Here is a 27,500-nt window from a genome sequence, read left to right on the forward strand (position 1 = left end):
GGATTCCTGATAACAAAATGACAGACCTTGAGCCCCTCCTGCATTTGGAACACATTCACATGTGTGTAATCACTGAAACATGGCATAAGTATTCAAAGAGCATGCCATTCATAAATGGTTTTGTGCCTACCATGCCTTTAGAGCTGATAGCAATTGTGGCGGAGTTTCCACATTTGTTATAGACCACAACATCTATAAGTGAATTCCTAGAGACCCACAAACAGAATTTATTGAGATACAAATCACACTAAATACTACATATTATCAGCCAATAGTCTGATATAGGACTCTCTATGTCCCCTGAAAACCATGTTAATTTCCTATAGACCTGGTTATTACAAATACAGAGTTTTGTTGGTACCATTCCCCCGGTATCCGTCTCCCAGGTTAAATGCAATCACAAACAAAATCAATGGGTACTAATATTACAGAATTCAAGAAATTCAAATGCATAATTCTTCTCCAGTTCTATGATGAAGTCTGTACATTCATGTATAACAGTATGAATCAAGACATTGATACAGCAATTAGCTACATACAATAAAAGAATATGTGTTCACATAAAGAAATGTGTAAATCTGCAATATCAACCAGATCTACATAATATGGGAAGTTGAAGAGTTGTTCATAAACATCAATAAACTATGCAATAAAAGAAAAATCCTTAAAGTATGCAGAATAGCAAGTGACCCTTCAAATCAAGGCTGACATCAGGGAACTGTCAAAGCATTTAAAATATGCCAGTAGTGAAAAGAAAGTGGCCCTTGATCTTAGGCAAGCAACAGAAGCTAAGGATAGTTATACATTCTTCTTTAGCCAAGTCAGGAAATTGGGAAATAACTCAGAACATTCTTCAGAACTTCTTCAAATGGCATCACCTACTCTTATCCATTGGACATTGCCAATATACTAAAAACAAATTTAGTGCAAACTTCACCCTAGTGATAACTATTTAAAGCCAACTTGCCAACAAAGATATCAGACTTCCCATCTTCACTAAAGACCATATATTAAAGGTGCTTTCCAAAGCTAAAAATACATGCTACTTAAGACCTGATACTATACTTGGCTGTACTAAACAGACTTTGTCAGAGATGCTCCTTAAATGATTTAGCCTGAGACTAGACACTGGCCTTGTCCATGAGGACCTGCATACAGGACTTGTGATGTCACTTCACAAGGGTTGCCTTTCAGCTGACACCAGGAATTATGGGCCCATTAGTTTGACCAGCCACATCTGCAAAGCCATTGTCACAACTGACGAGATTAACGATGATAGTAAACATCTTGACAGATTCAACCCACAGAAGTTTTGCTTTGTCAAGTACAGACACTGTGTAATGATTGTGTTTAACTTATTTGAAGGACAATACAGCCTGTTGACACTGACCATGCTGTACGCACAGCGTACTTCAACCAGGCCAAGCTATTTGATATCATTCCTCGTGCTAGCACATTCAACAAGCTAAATGAATTTCAAATAGATTCCTATATAGTAAGGCGAAGAGTAAATTGGCAAAAAGACAGAATCTATATAGTGTAGGTAGCACATGCTTCCTCCGAGACATGATAATGACTGGTGACTTTCTGCTGGGTTCAGTACTGGGGTCTCTGTTGTTCATCATCTACTTTATGGAGCTCCAGAATACAAACCAACATCTCTGGTTAACCAGATAGGTAAATGGTGTAAACTGGGTGTCATTCACAACACCCCACTTCAAAATGAAGATGTAGTTAGAGACCTTAGAACATGTGCTGATGATTCCTTTGATCATCACATTTAGTCAATGGTCAGGAAGTCCTACTTTCTGCAGCTGATTACAAAGAGAACCTTGTCCAGATCTAAAGAAGTCATTGCCCCTTATTTTGCTTTGATTATGCTAGTAATCAAATACTGTGCACTCTTAGGGATGTACCTCAAGCAACAGAGGCAAAGTCCCCAGAGTTTCCTAACTAAAAAGATCAGTGGCTCAAAAACCTTCAGTTACCAGAAAAGACTGGAAGCACTGTCCCTTTATTCATTGTCCTATAAACTGAAGAGGGTGTGTTCTGTGCCTTGCCTTCTGTGTGATTAGGATCACTTCTACCTCCATATATCAAGCAACCCCACTAATACTATCAGAGATCTCAACCTACATTAGGAAATAAATACAACATGGTAAGTAGATTCATTGTACAACAATTTCCTCTACCTCTTGAAAATACTTCATCTGCAAATTAAGCAGAGCTATGTATTATCTCCCTCCAGGCAGAAATAAGATAATGGAATGGCTATTCAAAAAGTCAGCCCTGGCTTGACTGGTGTAGTCTTCCTTGAAAAGGGAGCTAAGGTTTAACTGTGGGGACTATTAAGATGTAAATCATTCCTAAGCTCAGTTGCCTTAGAATAAAAATAGAAAGTAAATATATATTTATTATTCTTAGGTGAGATATTGTTAAGTAGACTAATTGTTCAGATCGTCCTACTGGAGAGGAACATGTACACAGATGTGTGGAGAATACACATCTGTCATGATGACTGTCATTGAATGTCAGGATTAAATCCTGGATCCTCATGTTTTGATACTGAGTACTTATCACTTAGCCACCTACCTGCTAGTAAGTTGTATAGTTATCTGCAAGCTTTTCACAAAAGCAAGTGAACATATAGCAGAAATAATGACTTTCCACAAATGGAACAAATAGTTACTGAAATCATTTGTTTACATATTTACAGTGAAGCATTTAGGTGGACTGTAAAAAGTCTGTTTGTTTTAGTGAACTTATATTGACCTGTCCGCCCTCTGAGGGTAGCTTTTGTACCAGTTTCTCTTTCAATATTTTCTCCATTATGAGTTGAATTGTAAACGTGTTTTAACCTGGTTCAAATGGTGTAATGTAGTATTGCACTAACAAGAGCAAATTGCACAATAACCAGAATATGTTTTCTTTTAGTGTACATTTTGATGGGGATTAATTCTATCTCACTTTAGATCTGGGTATAGTGCTTTGTTTTGTATTTTCATAACTTATGGTACTTATAACTAAATTTGTTATTGAGTTATGTGATTCTGCTCTTTAATGATGTCTTGCCTAATTAACTTTACATTTTGAATTTAATTTCACCTTCTAATGACATTATGTTGATTGGTTCTGTTTGTTCTGATTATGCTTGAATCTTAATGGATTTCATATTATTGTGTATATTTTTAAGTAACTATGGCTGCAAAATGCCCACTGGAGTAGTCAGCATATCCTAGTGATTAGTTTTAATAAATGTCTGAAAACAAAATTAGAAAATCAGCCACAAACTGTTGTTTTGAAAGACACTTGAATGTTTAACTGCTGAGTGATAATATTTTATAGAAGTATCATTTCTCATGTAAATGTACATTTTCAGTAGAGGAAAGATTTAGTGTTAAAGATACACAGTGCTATCCCTGAGGTTAAGAACATATGCAGGCACAGAAGAAAAAATGTTGTGTTTAGCTCATACATGTTACCAATAACACAGGCTTAATTAGCCTGCACAGCTCTCTGGCTCAGTGCATTAGAGCTTGCAAACATGTCAAAGTCCTATTGTTTAAAAACAAATAAGTTAGACTTTCTAAACCACATGGAAAATGCATTAAATTCAGTTTAGTCAAGAACTGTAGTCATGTGCATTAGTCACTGAAACAATAATATACACTGGAGGGAGGGAATATGGGAAATTCAGGATGATAATGCAATTCAGCATTGCAGGACAATTGTGGAAGCAAGCTAATAAAGATTATTGCAAGTAATTCTTAAAGGGGGAGGATGGGAATAGATGTGTTGCAGAAGAGCAGATGAAAATCTAAATAGGCAGCAAACAGACCTTTGCAGGATTAAATCAAATTAAGAGGAAAGCAGAAGGCATGGTTAAGATGCTGTGATTTATGCAATAAATAATACAGGACAAAGAGATCACTCTGTGCAGTATCATTTACTGTGTAGGGACTTGCAATAAAATATCCTAATATTACAAACTGGATCTTTAAAAAATAATTAAAAGCTTTATTATTTTTACAAAACCATACATTTTAAGAAATATTTTAGAAGACAGCAGAGGCATTTGCTTGATAGTGCTTCACATAGCAGAAATTCTTTACTTTATAATGGTAGCATTCTTGCAGCAGAAATGATACATTTTGCACTGCCTTTGTGGTTAAATTGTAATGTCAGCATTATGAAACCCAAGGATTCATTATTAAATGATCATACTGAATTTGTATAATTATGTGTCAGTTTTCATCATTCAGAAGTCCGAATATGTTGAGCATAGTTGCCTTATCACCAGATGCAATTACAATGCTTGCTTCAGGCAAACAGAGGGAATGTGCACCCCTAGGCTGAAGTTATTCTTATTTTTACAGAATCAGCACTGAGTATACTGAAGGCTGATGCATTTCTCTAGCAAAGATGATCAAATTATCATAAAGAAGCTGAAAGGTAACTCTAGACAAAACAAGCAGAGTCCTGAACACAATTTCTCTCCATAGCATGTATAAAAATAACATAATTATTAGAATATAGTATGCTGAATAATGACATGCTACAGTGATATCCTTTCTTTGCAAGTTTGTGAACAAGAAGAAAAGGAAAAAACACTGCCTTGGGTGATCTGGGGGCCGTTAGCCAAAGACTCTTGTCCCTCTTTACTTAAATAACCTATTCTGAGGTCTTACAATCTAGGCCTAGGTTACATACGTTCAAAGAACACATAAGCCTACACCTAATGGGTCCCAATTGCAAAGCTCATAAGGCAAGCATACTCTATACCTAATACATTTGTCAATGGGGACTGCATTGTGCAACATACAGATGCCCCACTCATCAAGTTGGATAAGAAGAAGACAACAACTAGTTGCCTATTTAAAGCCAAGATCAGCAATATCACACACACACACACACACACACACACACACACACACACACACACACACACACACACACACACACACAAGTTACTGCACCTCAGGTACCAATATGATTCTGTCATAGTCCATGTGGGTGTAAATGACCTGAGACATACATCACTGGACTATATGAAAAGAGGGCTCTGAAAAAAAAGAAAAATCAAAAAAGCCAAAAAAAAAGAAATCCTGGAAAGAAAAAAAAAAAAAAAAAAAAAAATCCTGAAAAAAAATAATAAAAAAAAAAAAAAAAAAAAAAAAAACAACAAAACACAATATTCCATAACAAACACAAACACAAAGACACTAGTATCTACCAACTAACCCTAAACAACCCCTACCTAACCTCATCCATCATCCACTCACCTGACCTCTCGCTAACCCTAAACCTAACCTAACTAAACCCTAAACCCTAATTGTCACTATTATTGCATACATGCCTCTAAACCTAACTCACCTAACCTCACTAAAACCCCTTCCTAAACAAAAAACCAACACACACACTTACCTTTACCTGACGCATGACCTAACACCAGGGCTAGCAACAATAAAGCCACAATGACATCAGTATGTCTATTTTTGTTTTTTTGTTTTTTTTTTTTTTTTGATTTTTGCTTTTTCAGTTTTTTGTTTTTTTGATTTTCTGATTTTTTCAGGCTTTTGGTTTCAGGATTTTGATTTTCAGGCTTATGATGTTTCAGGCTTCTGAATGGGAACCGAAAAGAGACATAATTAATTTCTTGGAATATAGGCCTTAGACTGAGCAGCATTCTACCCTCACCAAGGATGACACCACAGTATGAACATAAAATGACTGACTTTAATAATTAGCTTAGTTTATGTTGTCACTCCAGGGGCAGGTAATATCTGTCAGTATGGACAAATATGCTCAAAAGACCATGTCGCTTTGCAGAGAATGGGTTGCACCTGTGTCCTCTAGGCTTTCAGATATTGGCTAAAACTTGATCCACCAACTTAGGGCCCATTTTAGACAATGCAAAAAAGACAAAACTACCAACATAGTGAAACAGTCTACAAGCAATGTTAAGGTGCTACTGTTCAATGTTTGGAACCTTAACAAAAAACTTCACACCCTTTAAGCCATCTTCATTCTGGAGAATGTAGACATCTGTGTCATGACCAAGACTTGATTTAAAGCTGTAAATAGTACTGCAGAAGTGCAAAGCTACAGTGCCTGCCACACATTTAGACCAACAACTCACAGGCTGAATCCAAAGGTGGAGATGTTTTAATCTATGTTAGCAAACACACCTTCAGGTTGGATAAACAGGATGATAAAATGAAGCTCATCCACATGCAAAACAACATAGATAGGTCCTCAGCATATTATGGCTAGTTACAAATCAACATCTATGGCCCAAGTGTCTCATGACTCTTAACTAAACTTGCTAGAGGCACTCACCATCGAACTAAACACCCTACTCATAGGTGATTTTAACTACCCCTCTCTACAGACTGGGAAATGTACAAACGCTGCCTCAAACCCAGAGGCACAATGCTTCCTGGACTTTATTAACACAACTATGTATTATCACACATTACTTATGAAATAACTGCCGCCTACTCTCCACTGTCCCATCTCTAACCATTAACTCTCCCATAGACTAGGTTGAAAAGCTTTCCCTTAAAATGTCAATGCACCTGACATGAGCTTGTCTATATTCTCTTCCTTTTTTAGTTTTCTTTTCTTGTCTTATCTTCAGCACATATTCAACATTATCTCTACTAAACATACTGTATGAACAACCATCATATGTTACTACCTGCTATAGTTTTAATTGTATGTCTAAATCTCTATGCTTATGTAAATATCTTATGCAATCATATGTTATTATCTGCTATATTTTTATAAGTGAATGTGTAAACTACAATGCTCGTGTAAATGTCTTGTGTATAGTATGTTAACAATTGTTCTGGAGCTTTTCTCTCCGGGCCTCCACTGAAAACGGATAGCTCTGTCCAGTCGGACCTCCCCGGTAAACAAATGTAAAATAAATAAACCACCCTGAAACAGGGGATCAAACATATTGTATCTGGTACTCAGCAACTTGGGAGAGAGTTGCTGTAAACAGGGTATATAATAAAAGAAAACTCATGACCAGGATAAGGAAAGCAACTGACTTAAAGACAAGTGCTCTCTTATACAACTAAACAAGAAACTAAGAGGTCTAACTAAGTCCACAAACCTAACTATGAGAGCAGGACAGCCTCACAGGCTAAGGACAATCAGAAGGCCTTCTTCAGCTACATCTGGAAACATGAAGGTAACACCCAATAGTATGCCAAACTGGTGGTGAATGGCATCACCTACACTGATCAGGGTGACATAGCAAATCTACTGGCTGATAAATTCAACTCAAACTTCAACCCCCACTCCCCCACAGCTTCACCATGTGAAATGCCTTTCAACAACCTGCCTCCATGGGTCACACCAGCATCCTCAGTTGCTTTGTGAACAGTCTAAAACATGATCTATCAGAACCTCTTGAGGCACTCTTCAACTAGATCCTTGAAACAGGCTAATTTCTAAGTGAATGGAGGACCACAACAGTCATTCCCATCCACAAGGATTGACCATCGACGGACCCAGGGAGCTTCAGACTCATCAGCCTAACAAGCTTAATATGCAAAGCCATGGAAAGACTTATCATGGAAAAGACAAACAAAGACATTGGCAGCCTACAGACACTGGACACATTACAATTTGGCTGTGTTAAGGAAATGTCATGCCTACTTAACCTGGTAGATTTCTTTGAGAGGGTCAACAAGGCAATGGTCAATGGTAAGGCAGTGCATACTGAGTATCTTGACCTGCTTAAGACATTCAATACAATTCCTCACTCAAGCATTGTTGGCAAGCTCTCTGAGATATGTGTAAATCCTTGTATAACTCACTAGATTGCCAGCTGTCTCATAGACAGGACTGAAGAAGTCAGAATTGGTGAGACCATCTCCACCAAGAGACAGCGCACCAGTGGAGTACCCAGGGATCTGTGCTGAGCTCACTTGCATTTGACATCTACTTCTCAGAAGTCAAGGCTAATGTTAAAGGTCTCCGGCTCACCAAGTACAAAGATGACTGTAAATTTGGATCTATTATAGAGTCCCTCAAGATGCAAACATCTTGCAATGGGTTTAACGCAGACAAATTAATTGTGCCAAAACCATGGCCTAAAACTCAATGCCAAAAATGCATTATTAATGCCCTTTGGGAAACTGTCAATGCACGTTAAATACCCCATTGAAAAACATGCCCCTAAGAGTCGACCCAGTAGTACGGGATCTTGGAACATATGTAGACAGCAATATGGCTTTTGACCAACATGTAGCTAAAATAATAAGAAAGTTATTCTAGGTCACCCAGTTAATAGGTAAGGGTATGGTATCTAGGTTCAGAAAAGGTGTAGTACCACTCTATTTGGCCCTTATCAGACTAATCATTGAATACTTGGATTGGGATGGTGCAGTGGTGCAGCGGTAGCATTGTCGCCTCACAGCAAGAGGTTCTCCAATTTGATTCTCGGCTGGGGTACCTTCTGTGTGGAGTCTGCATGTCCTCCCTGCATTCATGTGTGTTTCTACTGGGTGCACCAGTTTCCTCCCACATTACAAAGACATTCATCTAGAGCATTTCCCCCCAGGCCTCCACTAAAAACTGGCTTCGTTCCAAGTCAGACTTTCCCAGTAAACAAATGTTAAATAAATAAAGAAAAAATTAAAATACAATGCCCCCCTTTGCCATGTTTCTAACTAGAAATGCCTACAAAGGTTTCTCACCAGGAGAATTCAGGGCATGAATGCCCTGTCATACACTGATTGCCTAAAGGCTCTGTCTCTGTATTCAGTCTCCTAGAGGCTGCTGAGAGGGGAACTTTGCCTGGCTTACAGGGCATCCTCAGACCCAGCCCTGATGGATCTGTTGCATATGTGCAAAATAAACAGCACCAGAAAAGTACAGTTGTGTACCTACCATAAATGTAGATGTTCGAGTGTAGTCACTGTTGCAGTCATTACACTTGGGTTATCCTGCTGGCAGGCTACCCACAGTCGGCCTGAATTCCAAAGTCCTGGTCTGGCGTCGGTTGCTGTCACCTCTTCCCTGACGTCAGTGCACCAGGGGTATAAAAGATACAGCCAATGCCATTTTCTTCAGTTTTTCTTGCCCCCAAAAGGGTAGGCTAAAAAATCTGATCATAAAAAAGCATGCACATAACCTTCATCTACAAGCAAATACACCACATAGGTTGTATAGAATAGAGAAGTACAGATAAATCCCAGCAATGAAAGGGGGATGGTGGGAGGGTAACCTGGACTGCAACAGTGACTACACTCAAACATCTAGATTTATGGTAGGTACACAACTGTACTATGTTCATCCTGTTTCACTTTTGCAGTCATTACACTTGGGTTGAATCCCAAAGCTGAGGTTGGGTGGCTGGGCCTAAATAGAATTAGGAATGGCTATGAGGCCCTGCAGAACTGCAGTGGCAAAGCCTGCTCTGGATTTAGAGTAAAGAGGTAAGTGGTAGTGCTTTGTAAAAGTGTGCAGCCTCCAAAATGTCCTTGGTTGGTACTCCTCTGTGGAAGGCTGCTGAAGTGGCTGCTGCTCTGGTAGAATGTGGCCTAATGCCCTTAGGCACTGATTTGCCGTGGTGTGAATAGCAGAAACGAATGCAGTGGCCTATCTATTTTGAAATAGTCTGCTTTGAAATAGTTTTTCCTTGCGATCCTGCAGCATAGCTACTCCTAAACAAAAAAATCTTGCTTTTTTCCCACTTTCTGAAAGTTAAGAAAGTTCAGTTACAGATTTGCTGTTCTGAACTGTTTGGAAGTTTCTAGAAGGCCAGTGTTGCTTGGGCTAAAGGGAAGTCTCTGTGTTCACCAGTGGGAGTGGTTAACACTGAACAGCCTGCCTGTCCCTGGAGGAGTGGTTACTACCTAGAAGCTGTAGTTTTATTGGCCATTTTGGGTCAATTCTAAACTCCTTGATCTCTCTCTCTTAAAACCCTACAACTCTCTTTTTGCGCGGTTTTGCTCATTGAGCTGTGTCGGGCAGCACTGCCTAAACAGGTTTAAACTATTCCAGGCTCCACAAAGTCTGCTCTTCACTTTTTCCCTTAGAACTGTTCAAATTCTCAAAGTAATCACTCTATTCTCTTTCTAAAACCCTGCACTTGCTAAGCTCTTATAAGGAAACACTAACTAACTAAAGCACTACACCCTCCTTGACTTCTCATAAGTATTAGGCTCCCGATTGGTCCTTCCTGATCAAGTGAAAAATCAGTTCCCTTCCCTAATCTGATCAGTAAAAAAACAGTTCCCTATACTAATCTGGTATGTGCAAGGGTCATTTTCAAGGTTACTTTCCAGTCCAGCTGGTGAATCTGGGAATTCTGAGGCAATGTTACAATTGCCTTATGTATACAGACAACCCTCTCCTCCTTCTAACAAACTCTAATACATGTGAGAGATGCAGTTACACAGCCAAACTGGAGGCAGAGCTCTCTCAACCCAAGACTGGCACAGTCAGTCAGGAGGAAAAGGTAACCACCCACACCACAAATCCAGTCTCTCAGAGACCTATTGCATCTGCATACCCAACACATAAACACACAAAAACATACTCGGAGGCTCTAAATAAAATTCTGCCTAAATAGCAAAGACCTCCTAAGCAGATATCCAAGCAACAGCCACCCCTCAACAATACCCACGAATCACATATCTCACAAAATCAGTGTGCCTCACAGTCACAGCCCTTAAGGCCAAACAACACACCAAATACACTTGTTATAGGGGACTCTATTGTCCGGCACACTGACGTCCCACTCACCAGACTGAACAAGGAGAAGGTCACTGTAAGCTGCCTGTCAGGTGCCAGGATCCACCACATAATGCAAGCACTCAGGTCACTCCAAAGCAAGTACAAGTATGACTCCGTCATTGTCCATGCTGGTGTGAATTACCTGAGACGTACCTCCCTGGACTACATGAAAAGAGACATAGAGGAGCTCTCTGACCATGTAGCCCAGGCTGGTATGACCCTTACCTTGAGTAGCATCTTGCCCTCACCAAGAATGATGCCACAGTATAAAGACAAAATGATCAGTTTCAACAATTGGCTAAAGTATTGGTGTCATTCAAAGGGGATCCAGTGTCTGCCAGCCTGGGATGACATGCTCGACAAGCCATGTTGCTTCGCTAGGGACAGCTTGCACCTGTCACCCTTAGGCTTTCGTATACTGGCCAAGCCTCTTGCCACCCCTATAGTGCCTTTTTTAGGCAAGGCTCAAAGGACAAACCCACCTCCATAGACAACCCAAGGATAAAAAAACTAAAGGTAATGCTACTCAATGCCAGAAGTCTAAACCTCAAGATGCACTCACTCGAGGCTCTCCTCAGTATGGAGAAAATCAATGTCTGTGCAGTAACAGAAACCTGGTTTAAGGTTCCACAGAGCACCCCAGCACTACCAGGTTATAACTCATACCATGCGTTTCAACCCCAAAACTCGGACCGAAGTACAAAAGGAGGTGGAGTATCTATATTCATCAAAGATACCTACACCTCCAGGTTAGTGGCACTGCACGAAGCATCAGAAACCATCCATGTGCAACTAACAGCGGGCAAAACTGCCTTTCAGTTTGTAGCCTGCTACAGAACACCCTCCCTATTACAGAAACCCCACTTGGCATTCCTGAGAACACTGGAGAATATGAAGGTCTCTCCAAACACTATGTTATTGGGTGACTTCAACTACCCAAGCATTGACTGGGAAAACTACTCAAGCCCAAACACCCTCGCCCAACGGTTCCTTGAATTTATAAACTCTAACGCAATGGAACATCTGGTCACCACTCCCACAAGAGGGAACAACATATTGGACCTGGTCATCACCAACATGGGGACTCTGTGTTCCACACCAGAGGTAAACCCCTCATTGGTAAGATCAGACCATAAACAAATTTCCCTGGATATCCATATCCCGTCCCCACCCCCAGCCAAGGAAATCACTGTAAAGAATTTCTCAAAAGCCAACTTTGCACTTCTCAAGACTGAGGTGGAATCCTTCAAAGCCCCTGGGCCAGAGGATAATACAGCCCAATCCACAGAATCCTTTACAAATGCATTCTATGAGCACCTGCAGGAATGCATGGATCGTGTTATCCCAAATAAAACCAAGACTCACTCCTCCAAAAACAGGAGACCGGTCTGGTGGACTCTGGCCATAAATAAGCTATACAACAGAACGAGGAAGCTAATACATGACAGAGCAAAATCCCAAAAAGTGAAGGCATCTCTGATCAGTATTAGCAAGAAACTTCGATCCCTCATAAAATCATCAAAGGCCAGCTTCGAAAGAAAAATTGCCCTAGACACTAAAGATAATCACAAGGCCTTCTTTAGTTATGTCAGGAACATGGGCAGAAACTCCCAGATATGCTCTGAATTGTTGCATAACGGTACAAAATATACCGAACCTACAGACATAGCCAACATCCTGGCAGACAGATTCAGCGCAAGCTTCTCCCCCCCCACAAAGGAGCAAATGCCTATCCCAACTGAATGTAACCTCCCTGACATCACAGATGCACAGGTGAAAGCTGCCCTCTCCAAAGCAAAAAACACAGCATCTATAGGACCGGACGGTGTCCCAGGCTGTGTCTTATATGAGCTCCAAGAAGAACTGAACCCTCACATTAAGTCACTGTTCAAACTTAGCCTTACTACAGGATATGTACCCAAAGAATGGTGTACAGCTACATTGGTCCCACTCCACAAAGGTGGTGCCACAACGGACCCCAGAAACTATTGCCCCATAAGCCTGACTAGTCTGGTCTGTAAAGCTATGGAGTGTATTATCATGAAACTCATAAACAAAGACATTGGGAGATTCCAGACACTGGACCCTACCCAATTTGGCTTTGTTAAGGGCAGATCTTGCCTCTTAAACCTAGTTGATTTCTTTGAAACAGTTACCAAAGCCATAGATGAGGGCAAGGTAGTCCACACAGCCTACCTGGACCTCACAAAAGCCTTCGACACAATACCCCACTTGGGCATCATAAATAAGCTTACCAGCTTAAATATCAACCCCTATATCACAAGATGGGTTGCAAACTGGCTCAGAGATAGAACCCACATGGTCAGAATCACAGGTGCCATGTCCGAATCCAAACCAGTTACAAGTGGCATCCCACAGGGCTCAGTTCTGGGACCTGTCTTGTTCGGTATATACTTCTCTGAGGTTCAGGCTAACACGGGGGGATTATGGCTGACAAAGTTCACAGATGACTGCAAACTGGGGGCCATAATTGAATCTCCAGTTGACAGAAGCATCCTCCAAAAGGGTCTCACAGAGACGGATGCCTGGTGCCAGAACCATGGCCTCAAGCTAAATGCTAAAAGGTGCATAGTCATCCCCTTTGGGAAAAACAAGGTGCCCACAAATTACCACATAGGTGGTAATCCATTAAGTACGGAAGAAGTAATTAGAGATTTGGGCACCAACGTAGATACTAATCTCTCCTTTGATAATCACATTGCCAAAGTGGTTAGAAAGACCTTCTATATAGCCCACCTTTTTCACGAAAGGGTTCGCATCTAGATCAAGAGAGGTCATTGTGCTCCTCTACTCGTCACTCATCAGGCCCATAATTGAATACAATGCCCCTTTTGGGATGTACCCTACCCGACACCTGCAGCAACTGGAGAGACCCCAAAAGTATCTCACCAAGAGGATCATGGTCTACAAACAGATGTCCTATGCAGCTCGACTAAAGAAACTCCAGCTCTACTCAGTTGCTTACCGCCTACTCAGAGGCGATCTATGCCTGACATACAAAGCCATGTCAAACCCAGAATTAATGGACATGCTCCACCTCAAAAAAATCCAAGTCCCTTAGAGCTACACGCTCCAGGGACCTAAACCTCAGCACAAAAATAAATAGGACATGCTGGAGGGACAGATTCATTTCCCAGTGGCTCCCCTCACTCTGGAATAGAATCCCAATTCATGTTAGACATTGCCCCTCGCTGACCCTCTTCAAGCGAAATCTGGACGCGTGGATGGGAAATCGCAAATTCACCCATGGGATCTCTTCTGTGTCCCTGCTAGACAGTGGCACAGTAAACTAATCTTAAAAGGGTACCTTCTGTGACCTAATTTACAGAGGCACAGTAGGCTAATCTAATAGGGAGGCGGAAGCCAAATACACTCTGGCTAGGCTTATAAATGCCCTAGGGCAGATAGCCTAGTATCTACCTATGAACCTATGAACCTATGAACTAAGAGTTACTCAGTCTTTCTGAAAGCTTTAGTTTTGTCCAAGTAAAAGCGTAGCTGTCTGTGTATGTCCAAAGAATGCAGAAGTCTCTCCCCCTTATTCTGCGGGTTTGGATAAAAGGTAGGCAAATGTATGGTTTGGTTAAGAGCCACACTGGACACTACCTTAGGCATAAATGTTGGGTTTGTCCTTAGAGAAACCCTGTCCGGATGGAAAATAATAAAAGGTTCCACAGCCATTAGTGCCTGTAACTCTGAGACTCTTCTTGCTGAAGTTATTTGCTAGGAGAAGAGCTGTTTTCCATGATAAGTATTTTATCTCTGCTGTATTGGCTGGCTCAAAAGGAGGCAGTGTGAGTTTTTCCAAGACAAAATTGAGGTCCCATGCAGGTATTGGAGCTCTCCTTGGAGGTCTTATGTTTTTGGCCCTTCTGAGATACTGCCTTAGCAGTGGATGAGAAAAAATAGGTGGGTCCGTATTGTAATGAGCTGAAATGGCAGCGGCATGGATCTTAATTAATGAGAAGGATAGACCTTTGTCCAGCATCTCAGTTAGGTATTGTAAAATCTGAGGAATATTTGGTACAAGCATGTCAATTCCAAGCACAGAATCTCTTCCATTTTTCTGCATAAGATTTTCTGGTGCTGGGCCTCCTGGCCTCCAAAATAACATCCATAACTACTTTAGAGAGAGGTGTGTTCTGAATGGTTACGTTATCCGCCATGCAGCCAGATTTAGGGTTCTGAGTTGGATGTGCAGGATCTGATTGTTTTGTTGGGTCAGCAAATGAGGAATTTGAGGTAATGTCCAGGCTGGGCCTTGAGACAAGCTCTATAGGATTGGGTACCAGTGTTGGTGTGGCCAGTCTGGGGCAATCAGGATCATGTTTGGCTTCTCTTGTCTGACCTTTAGGAGTACCTTGGGGAGGAGAGGCAGAGGAGGAAAGACATATACTGTAAGGGCTTTCCAGCTGAATGAAAGGGCGTCCACTTTCCATGCTTGTTTGTGATATGTCCGAGTGCAGAATCTCTGTAGCTGGCAGTTGTGAGGGGAGGCAAATAGATCTATGTCTGGGCATCCCCATTTCCCTGTTATCATGCTGAAGATTTGTGGATCTAGTTTCCACTCATGAGGATCCATGAGGTTTCTGCTTAGTTCATCTGCCAAAGTATTTGTCTTTCCTGGCAGGAATTGTGCTTGCAGGTGTACTTGATAAGTCAATGCTGTGTTCCACTAAGTCATGGCTTGTCTGCATAGGGGGTAGGAATGTGTGCCTCCTTGTTTGTTTATGTACCACATGACTGTAGTATTGTCCGTCTTTATCAGCAGTTGTCCTGGATGAAGTAGGTCCTTGAAGGCTGTCAGGGCATTCTGTACAGCTGGCATCACTTTTTAATTGATATGAAGATGCATTTGGCTTGTGGGCCATGTGCCCTGAATACATTTTCCTGCCATGTGCGCCCCCCAGGCATAATTTGATGCATCTGTTGTTAGTGTCTGCCCGGCTGTGGGTAAAGTGAATGGCTGTCCCTTGTTGTGGTGACAGGCCTGTGCCCACCATCGAAACTCCTGTTGCAGGCAGGGAATGAGAGTAATTAATGTTTCCAGTGTCAGACAGGCCAGAAAGAGGCAGATACAGATGCCCTAGAGGCAGACAACAGCCCCAGAGCTCATACAGGCCCAAACAATGGGGTGGCAATGTTGAGTCCAAACACTTTTTAGATACCATTGTAGTTTCCTCATATGCAGTCTTGCACATGGAATTAGCAGAATGCAGGAGGCCATGTAGCCCAGAGCCTGCAGAATTTTTTTGCAGATAACTGGGTCTTTGTTGCCATGCTTTCGAAGTAAGAATTCAGTTGCCCTTGTTTGTCTGGCATGAGATAAGCCATCTGGGTAGTTGTATTTAAGCTTGCACCAAGGAATATTATCTCTTGAGAGGGTACTAGTTTTGATTTATTTTCATTTACTGTGTGCCCTAGGCAAATTAGTAATCTTTTTACAAATGCCAGATGCTTTAGTAGAATATCTTTGGTCTCTGCTTGAATAAGGCAGTCATCCAAGTAAGGATATATTTGAATTCCTCTTTGTCTGCAAAATGCAATTACTGGTGCCAGGCATTTTGTGAAGAATCTGGGTGCTGTAGATAAGCCAAAGGGCAGTGCAGAGAATTAGTAGTGCATTGAGCCAGCTATGAATCTGAGGTATCTTCTGCAAGATTGTCTGATAGGGACATGCAGGTATGCCTCTTTGAGGTCCAAAGTTACTAGCCAAGCCTTCTTGCCCGGCATGGGCAGAAGCTGCTGCAGAGTCAACATTTTGAATTTTGAAACATCCAGAAAAGTATTTAGAATAGACAGGTCCAGAACTGGTCTCCAGGCTTTGTCCTTTCTTGGTACTAAGAAACGTCTTGAGTAAAATCCTTGTCCCTGCTCTTGCTGTGGCATTGGCTGAATAGCCCTCATGTCCATGAGAGATGAAACTTGTTTTTGTGCATCTGCCCATTGATTGTGTGCAGGTCTGGCATACATTTTGCCTTTGGAAGGGTATGGAAGTGGAACCTGTAGCCCTGAGATACTATATTTAAGACTCATTTGTCCTGGGTGATTATGTGCCAATTTTGTGAAAAAAGTGCTAGCTTTCCCCCTAAGGGTGCAGCCAAAAGAAAAGTGCCTGGCATTGGCAGAGGGAAGTCATTGGGACTGTTTCCTAAAAGGCTGTGATTTGTCTTCTCCGCTTTTGGAGGTAGAAGCACTCCATTGTTTGGGCCTGTATTAGCCCTGGGGCTGTTGCCTGCCTCTAGGGCATCTGTATCTGCCTCTTTGTGGCCTGTCTGACACTGGAAAGGACCAATTCTTAGAAGGCCAGTTCCTGCTAAATCTGGGTGGCTGTACCTGTAAGAAATTCTTTACTGGCTGCATAGATTTAGCTTTATCCTCCATTTTCTTCAGCACCTCTTCTGCCTTAACACCAAACAAAGTATCATGCTGCAATGGAGCATCCAATAATTTTGCTTTAACATGATCAGGCAGATTCTGTTCCTTTAACCAAGAATGCCTTCTAATGACAGAACCTGTAACGGCGGCCCTGCAAGAGGCCTCCAGTGAATCAAAACCACATTGCAAAGTATGCTTTCCCACTTGTTCAGCTGCATGCAATAAATCTTGCATTTCCTTGTTCTCAGAACATTCAGAATTTGTTAACATTTTCTGCTTTAACAGTGACATTAAGTATTGCTGATATTTAAGCACATGAAACTGACAATTTAAAGCCCTTACAGCCAAGGTAGCAGAAGTGTAAACTTTTTTCCCGCATCTGTCCAGTGCCCTTGAATCCGTATCTGAGGGGACAGGGTTTTTTGCAGTAGAGGCCTTGACCCATTTGGGACCCTGAGATATAGTTTCTGGGTCAGCAGCAGGGTTTTTGTATAGGAATTTATGAGAATCTGGAACCCTGTAGTATCTGTCTGGCTTAACAGGTGCAGGAGGTAAAGAGTCGGGAGACAGTCCCGACTCTTAAAATACATCATCTACAATGTCTAGAACAGGTGGAATAGCAAGAGTTCTGTGCTGAGGTAGTAGAAGAAAGTCTCTGAGCCTTTTCTTAGATTCTGAGTAATCTTGGCTCTCCCAGTGGAAATGCTCCCTCATGGTATGCAGGGTTTCCCCAAAGGAATAATCCTCAGGAGGAGAAGAAGCTGAAAGAATAGATTCTTCAGCATCAGAATCCTTATAGGGAGGAATAGAATATCCCTGTTCTGAAGTGGAGCCAGAGGAAATGGAAACCTGATCAGAGGAATCATATTCAGTGTCTTGCCTAGGCCTCTTATCAGAAGGGGGATGGGAACCCCTGATCAAAGTAATTAGGTCTTCGGCCATTTTGAGCATCTGTTTCTTAGGCATGGAAGTCTGTCCTGGAGAATGCTGTACATGTTTCCTTGTCTTTAAAGCTGTTTTAGTCTTTGTCTTGGATGCTGAAGTTGGCTTGATATAAAGCTGTGTAGGTCTGAAAACACCCTCAGAAGCCGATGCCTGCTCAGCGGCTTCAGACCCATCTGAGGGATTAGTTTCTGAAGGCCCAATGCTTTGGGTATCCAGAGGTCTAATTGTCTCCACATGGGAGTCAGAGGCGGCCTGTGGCTCTGAGGTAGCGGGTGTCAGAGGCTGCAAAAGAGCCTCACTGAGAACCGGCGAACCGGGGACTGGCCTATAAGAGGCTTCGTCATCGGTTTTGGACCTCGGATGCCTGTCCCATTCTTTTTCCTTGCGCTTTTTATAAACTCCGGTTGTCGTCTGTTCCAATGGCATTATATAGTTAAACCTACGGCCAAAGTAATGAAATGCAAAATTGTACCGACACTTAATAGTGCGTTGGTTAAATCTAGCATAAAACCGACAACTAGCTACGTCGTGGTCAAGGCCTAGGCAAGGAATATACTAAGAATGAAAATCGTTATGAGGTATTTGCTTCCCATAAGAAATACAATTGTTAACTTTTTCTGACATCGGTCTGGAGCAAGAAAAAAGTTTCCCCAACGGGGTACTTAGCTTTATTGAAGACTTCGGATCTGAAATTCAATTTCGAAAATCTCAGGAGTCAGCCGATTGGCACTTGTGAACTGCTTTTTCTTTGGGCACCGCGCGGCAAGAAAGATTGAAGAAAATGGTGTCGGCTGCATCTTTTATACTCCTGGCACACTGACGTCAGGGAAAAGGTGACAGCAACTGATGCTGGACCAGGACTTTGGAACTCAGGCCGACTGCGGGTAGCCTGCCAGCAGGATAACCCAAGTGTAATGACTGCAACAGTGAAACACGATGAACACCACTAGAAACAGGGATCTGAATTTCAGTTGTGAAAAACAGAGCATGCTGGAGAGATGGATATGTGTTCCAAAGGATCCTTGTACTATGGAATAGGCAACCCATCCATGTAAAATAGAGTTTATCCCAGTTCAAACAAAACCTTGACAATTGGATGGGAAATTGTAAATTTACCTCTGGTCTGGCCTCAATGTCCATTATGGACAAAGGCCATAAATAAGAAAAGTATTATTCTAATAGTCCACCCTACAAATCTTAGTTGCCTGCCTACTAATATGCCCCCATATGACAATTGGAACCCAAATGATTTGGAGTGCCTGGCTAGATTGGTAAGGACCACAGTAGTCATTAGCCAAGTAACAACCTATGAAGCTATGAACCTATGAACTTACAGAAGTCAGCTAGTTAGCAAACCGTAGCCTTACTGTTCTGTGTTAACTGTCAGACTGGTTCTGCAAAACAATACAAAACCCAAAAATAGTGGCATTGTCCCTTACAGCAGTGTTCCCAGAATATAATGCACAGCAGGCTTTTGTGTACATCTGGGGTCATACACACTATATATATATATATATATATATATATATATATATATATATATATATATATATATATATATATATATATATATATATATATACACGAGACAATTAAATAATCTAACAGTTACTGTGAATAGATGATGTCAGGTGTACAGTGCCAGTGAACATGCTGTCCATGACTTCGATGATAAGAAGGCTATAACGGCTACTATAACTCTTTGATGGTACCTCATTAGTGATGAGATGCAGGGGTGACAGCTTCTAATAACCCAGTACTGGCACATCAAATGACATACACTTATGTGACTGACACTGGTCTACAGTCTGTACTACAACTGGTTATGTAGAAGGTCAAGAAAAACAGATATAGAATATATAACATACATTAGTACACCTACATGCTATAATTAGATTTGCAAATGGGCAGTACAGTCATCAACTTAGTATATATTCACCTTTACCAGGACAACTTCTCAGGACTCCTGAGATGAGTCAATGTTAAACTATCTGAAAAAGAAAGTATGGACAATTCAATATAGTGTGACCCTGTCAAAGGAAATCAAGGATACAAAGCAGCAATAACTAAAAAAAAAAAAAAAAGACAAGCAATTCTTACTATAACTGGCTAACACACTCTCCCTAACCTTTCCCTCTCAGTATCAGAAAAGGCTGGAGGATGCCTCCACAGGTCACTACAGTGATGCCTGCATTCCTATCTAGAGTGGATAATGACAGTGCCATTATTCACCATTGTGGCAAGCTGTTATCAGGCATCCACTTTATATAATGGACCTTAATGATGGCCCTGCAGGTTCTCCTGATATGGCTATACCAGGCATAAGACTTGCTAAGCTTAGCAAATGAAGAGGCCATATTCACTGTCTTCATGAGAAGTGAAATTGTAGCTGCTTGCATGCAGCCACATGTCTGATCATGTAACATGCACCACTGGTTATCGGTTATTATGTACCATCTCAGCTATGCAGATGATAATAATGGCCGTGCCCTGCAATCTAAGCTGGACTGTGTGGGGAAGGTAATGTTGGATGCACTGGGTGGCCAGTCAATGTCCTGTAATGTACAGCCTGAGTGTGCTAATGCATGCATCAGTAATATTCTGTCTTATCTTTATCACGGCCCATTATTGTGGAGTAAATGCCATCTGTATCCCAGTACTGCAGTTTATCTCATCCGCCTCTGCCTTGCATGAGGTGTCACTGCAGTCAGTTCCTCAAATGTCTCTGAGCTTCACTCCACATCTGCAGTTGTAACAGGTCTCTCAGGCAGTACTGTGATTTTCTCAAGTTGCATTTTCTTCCATACGACCATACTGTGAGGCATGTCGTACTCAACAAAAACAATGACTGTATGTTTCAAATGCATATTGCAGTCTGTCGCTGGATGTATCCCGCAGCAGTAGCATCCCTTCTGGTGTATGAACAAACTTTTGACACTGCACTATGTCTGTGAATGTGTGGTTTCATAAACTACCTCAGCCATGGACCTAACTTTTGACTGGGGTGGGTTGTCATGCATAGTTTTAACACACATCCAGCATTGTCTATATAACATAGCAGGGAACATCATTATAATTGGACTGTTGCTTACATAAATAGGAACCACATATACTGATCAAAAAAATACCTGGCAATGTGCACCTACCAACCAGATGTCACTTAGGAAGTTATCCCACACAAAAAGCTGGCAGAGCATGCATATATGCCAGATGTGTGAATCTGGGGAATTGCCTGGATGATGCACAAACAAAGAGCATTGCTGAGGACCTGAAGGCTGATATAGTAGAAGCCATTCTGGTTAATATACCAAATGCCATGTGGAACAGGCAAGCCTTTGATGGCAATTTAAGTATAATCATTGGCCTTCAGGAAATCAGGGAAATGTGTTATGTTATAGAGCGCATACACAGTGCTAGTTCTTTCATCTGCCATCTATGTAAACCATATATTTGTTCTTCCACATGCTGTTTCATAATGTCAAAGAACTAGTATTGGATTCACAAAGGTCATTAATCTGCACTGATTCCATGTCTGGACAATAAGTCTACAAACTCTTGTCTGTTTCCACATGGTAGTAGTTAACAGTGTCCTGTTTGTAGAGATGATGGTATGCCAGTTGTTAGCAGACCCATCTGCGATGTGAAAGGTTACTACACATGATATCAAAGGCACCAGTTCCATTTATGGCCACTAAAACTTACTGTTCAGCTAATGCTACTATGATTCCTAGAATACTAGCATGACTAAAGCTCTTATACACCAAGTTGCCTTATGCCTTCAGAATAGATAAGCACTATGCCACTTTGTACTGGATTTATACATCTATGAATCACTCTGCCATGTCTGATTTCATCATGTGCATATGTGGTGATTCTCATAAGCATGACAACTCACATTTGCATGTCATTATGCAGTGACTTTCATATCTTGAGTACAGTGTTATTTCTTCCATACCATGGTCAGGTTACAGGCATCTCTGAATCACCCCCTTCCTGCATGTCTTCACTCATCCACTATTTCACATAATGTTATAAGATAATGTTTCTGAATTCCAAACATCCTCTGACATCCTATGCAGGATTCTTAAGGCTTCAATAGCTCTGAATGTTCAATATATAACCATGGTTACAAAATCACATTCTTTTTAATTTCTGGTAAAATATTAACTTTCTTATTTGTTTTAGCTATTTAGCAGTACCATTCAGAACAGAAAGAAATTGTAAGATGACTAGTTCGATTGAGTTACATTTTCATTAGTCCATGTGTCAAAAAGAGTAGCCCATTAATTCTTGTGTCACTGAATTCAAATATTTAACTCATACCTTCCCCTTCATTTTGTAGTAATTCCAAAAAACATGCCTTTAGCTATGTAACTCCCCTACGTTTAGCTATGTAACTCCCCTACGTAGTCTAATGTTTCCCTTCACTTTTTGTAATGATAAAAAAGAGTCCATGCTTTCAGTGCATTTGACAGTAAATATTATTTAAACTTTCATTAATGCACAGTAAATCTAAAAAAACTGAAGCATTTATTTCCCAAGATAAAAAGTTTGTCGCTTATTTAATGTTGTTGTGTCTTTTGGCTTTTCCCGGTTAGGGGTCGCCACAGCGGAACTCCGGTCCGCTAATGATTGGCAGTAGATTTTTACATGCCAAGTTGCCGGCCCTGACGCACAACCTTCAATGAAGGTATGTCCATTCACGCATGTCTCCACACAGAAGACACTCTAGCTGAGAATCGAACAGGACAATGTCTTACTGTGAGGCGACAACACTACCGCAGCACCACCACCATCGCTTATTTAATAAGGCATTTAATCTACCTACAAATACTATACTGCTATTTCATCAAAGGAGCACATAAAGGAAGATCTAAACTGATTTTTATAACTTAGATTCATGTATATTACTTTGGGATAACTTGAGTGAGACTGTCAGTGTACTATGTGATCAACTTATACAAGTCTCTAGTTTTAAACTGCAATTCCCATGCAATGAACTATAGGCCTTTTAGCCAGAAGTTAGTAATAATACCACTAAAATCGGAAAATGTAACAAAACATCTTCCAGGGATAGAAAATACAACCTCTCTTACACATGAGACAAACAACCATTTTAAGAAAATGCCAATTACCAAATATTACATATTATATTAAAAGTACAAACAAAAAGTAACATCGTTCATGCTTCTGAATATCCTAAACCTAATCTGCAAATGTGATAATCAAAAAATGTGAATATATTCAATGCAGAACATGGAAGAAATCGTGACAACCTGTAGCTACGGTTCTTCTTATATGTAAACACATCTGCATAGAAGAGTTATTTATAGAACACTTAGCTTGTACTTACTTAATTTTGTTAGCATCTTGACTATCCCAAAAACAAAAAAAGTACTGTTATAGAAGTCCTAGTCCAATGGTGCAGTGTTGGATTAATTCTCTGCATTTACACATGGAATCCTTAGGTTTCATAAGTAAGAATCCCGGTCAGTAGCTTTTGAGCTAAAGTTGTTGATTTTTATTACCATATATAAAATATGCAGAACAGTTCAAAGACTCTTAGCAAGTATCTCCATGTAAAGCAGAGAAAATAAAAGTGAATATGATACCTGCATGTTTTTGGGATATGGTAGGTTACAACAGCAATAGCTCATGGAATCTGGGTGGATGTGCAACTCAGTGGTCCATAGCAGCAGTCTTAACTGCCAAAGTACTTTGCTACCAAAAAGGTGGACAGCTCATAAAAATACAGGGCATCTGTGTTTTTACAAAAAGGGTGCTGCATGGTTGAAATATGCTAAAGTGATGGGATCATTAAAACTGTGAACCTGTTCAATAATGCAAGTGACAGACCAAAGGCATTTGTTATAAGGGTGTGATGAATATAACTTGCTATTTAATATGTGCTGCATCTTATGAGAATGCTACAGAATATAAGTGTGATCTGCATATTACTCAGATTGCAGAGAAACGTAAGTGGGATCTACATCTTATTTGAACAGTAGGGAATGTAAGTGGGATTTTCATCTTATCTGAATAGTAAGAACATGTAAGTAGAATCTTCATATTATCCAGTCAGTAGGGAATGCAAGTGGGATTTTCATCCTAGCTGGATAATAGGGAAATGTAAGTAGAATCTTCATATTACCCACACAGGAGATAAATGTAAGCAGGATCGGCACCTTATCTGGAAGGGAGGGAAGTGTAAGGAGGATCTACATCTTATTCAAATGGTAGAGAAATGGAAGCATGATTTGTATCTTCTCCAGATCGTAAGGAAATATAAATGGTATTTTTATCTAGCCCAGATGGTAGAGAAATTTAAGTAAGATTTGCAACATATCTGGAAGTTAGGGAAATGTAAGTAGGATCTTCATCATACCCATAGATTAGGAAAATATAGTGGAATCTGCATCTTATCTGGACAGTAGGGAATATAAGTAGGATCTGCATCTTATCAAGACAGCAAAGAATGTAAGTGGCATTTTCATCATATTTGTATAGTAAGGAAATACAAACAGAATCTATATCTTATCTGCATGGCCAGAGTAAGTAGAACAGGTGGTCCTGTTTTAAACCATCAAAGTACACATTTCTCTGTTTAGAGCAAAATCCCTCTCTTGGCCATCTGCCTCTTCTCTAAACTGTCAGTGCTTGACTTGCCATTACAACAAGTGATTAGCCTGATGGTCTACCAGCTAGTGAGGTGTGGAAGCATGTACTTTTGTAGTTCTATCGGCCAGAAGAGTACTACCAAAGAGAAAAATAAAGGATAAGAAACATTATAAGTAAGATTGGCAGTTGGGCCAGAGGATTAAGGAGCTGTTATCAGGCTGCTTCCAATGGTCCAGGTTTGATTCCCTCAGCTTCCATTGCATAACTGTGTGACTGCAAACAAGTCACTTAAGCAGATAGGGTTCCCAAGATGGCTCTGAAAAAGGTCCATGGAGATCAGTGCTCTATCACATTTAACAAATACAATAAATCTAAAGTAATGATGTTGGGAATAACTTTGGAAGCTGACCTATTTTGTTTTGTTTAGTTTTTATTGATTAAGTGGGTGGCATTTGTTTTGTCTAGCTAGTACTCATTGAAACACAGATCAACAAAATTATTATATCAACTGCCAGTCTATCAAAGCACTATAAATGGTGAAAACAGGAGTTTCAGACCCATGTTAAAATCCATGCGAGAGTTGTGCTAGACTGGGAGTCAACTAAAAAACTTTAATTTAGACTCAACTGAATATAGGGTGGTTCAATAAACTGATACAGATGCAGTACACCAGCTTTGAGCTGCACCAAAGTATTTCAAGAATGGTTGACAATCATCCTACTTTGTAGCACAGTAGCAATGTTTCTCTTTTTTTCTTTAAAAATAAAAACTGATGCTAATACCCATTGCAGATTCTATAATGCTGGCAGTGAGGGGTGATGTGCAGAGCTGTAGTAACTACAGAGGGATTAAACTGATCAGTCACAGCATGAAGTTATGGGAAAGAGTAGTGGAAGCTAGGTTAAGAAGAGAGGTGATGATTAGTGATCAGCAGTATGGTTTCATGCCAGGAAAGAGCACTACAGATGTGATGTTTGCTCTGAGAGTGTTGATGGAGAAGTGCAGAGAAGGTCAGAAGGAGTTGCATTGTGTCTTTGTGGATTTAGAGAAAGCATATGTCAGGGTGCCTAGAGAGGAGTTGTGGTATTGTATGAGGAAGTCGGGAGTGTCAGAGAAGTATGTAATAGTGGTACAGGATATGTACGTGAGTAGTGTGACAGTGGTGAGGTCTGCAGTGGGAGTGACGGATGCGTTTAAGGTGGAGGTGGGATTACATCAAGGATCAGCTCTGAGCCCTTTCTTATTTGCAATGGTGATGGACAGGTTTGCAGACGAGATCAGACAGGAGTCCCCGTGGACTATGATGTCTGCAGATGACATTGTGATCTGTAGTGAGAGAAGGGAACATGTGGAGAAGACCCTGGAGAGGTGGAGATATGCTCTAGAGAGAAGCGGAATGAAGGTCAGCAGGACTAAGACAGAATATATGTGTGTGTTAATGAGAGGGAGGATAGAGGAATGGTGAGGATGCAGGGAGTAGAGGTGGCGAAGGTGGATGAGTTTAAGTACTTGGGATCAACAGTTCAGAGGAATGGTGAGTGTGGAAGAGAGGTGAAGAAGAGAGTACAGGCAGGATGGAATGGGTGGAGAAGAGTGTCAGGAGTGATTTGTGACAGACGAGTACCAGTAAGAGTGAAAGGGAAGGTCTACAAGAGGGTAGTGAGACCAGCTATGTTATATGGGTTGGAGACAATGGCATTGACAAAAAGGCAGGAGTCAGAGTTTGACGTGGCAAAGTTGAAGATGTTAAGATTTGCACTGGGTGTGACGAGGATGGACAGGATTAGGAATAAGTATATTAGAGGGTCATCCCAGGTTGGAAGGTTTGGAGACAAAGCTAGAGAGGCAAGATTACATTGGTTTGGACATGTGGTGAGGAGGGATGCTGGGTATATTGGGAAAAAGATGCTAAGGATGAAGCTGCCAGGTAACAGGAAAAGAGGAAGGCCTAAGATAAGGTTTATGGATATGGTGAGAGAGGACATGCAGGTGGTTGGTGTGACAGAGCAAGATGCAGAGGACAGGAAGAAATGGAAACAATTGATCTGCTGTGGCGACCCCTAACGGGAGCAGCCGAAAGAAGAAGAAGAAGATGTGAGCAGTGAAGCAAAGTGTTGTGTAGCTGAATCTATAACCACTTCATAAAATATAGCTCATTGCTCTAAAAAGAGAAAGGCTAGCATCTCTTATAGGTTAGGATAACCTTATCAGAGGTGTCTTTTTAGCTCTCATTGTACTAAAGCAGTTATGGTTTATATTTTGCTAGCAGTGCCAAAGTAAAAAAGGACATTATATTGCTTTTCTTCATGATTTGCCACACTGCAGGAAGAGACAACTGGAAGACATTTTCACTGCGCAGAAACTTAAGTTAGGTCAGCAAGCAGGATAAACTGTGGCTATGCCAGTAAACAAGCTAGCTCATCCTACAAAGACAGGCATACAGCTTATTCTATATAAAACACAGCATTCTTGTTTTTGGAAAGTGCACTTGAAATGCAACAGAAAGTACCACTAAAAGAATATAGTGATCATTATGTACCACCATTTAACTTACATTTGGGGCCTACAGTTAATATGAGTGGTCTCTCAACAGTAGAATATCTTTCTGTGTATTCCAAAACTTCACTGCTAGTGGTGTAGGGTCTTTAATGTTGATTCAGAAACATTTATTCATAATAACTAAGACAGTGATGGAATGGCAGCTAACCATCCATGCTAACACTCTAATAACTTCTGCATAATTGCATGTTTAATAGTGACATAAAATACAATGCACGAAT

General features: G+C 40.9%; 1 protein-coding gene across 2 annotated transcripts in view; it reads right to left on the reverse strand.

The window, feature by feature from the left end:
• GPC5 (glypican 5) overlaps positions 1-27,500 on the reverse strand; it is a 4,047,478-nt gene that overhangs the window by 266,310 nt on the left and 3,753,668 nt on the right. The gene's annotated exons all lie outside the window — the stretch shown is intronic.

Source organism: Protopterus annectens, chromosome 4.part1, assembly GCF_019279795.1.
Source record: "Protopterus annectens isolate FY-2018-M chromosome 4.part1, PAN1.0, whole genome shotgun sequence".
Classification (NCBI taxonomy): Eukaryota; Metazoa; Chordata; order Ceratodontiformes; family Protopteridae; genus Protopterus; species Protopterus annectens.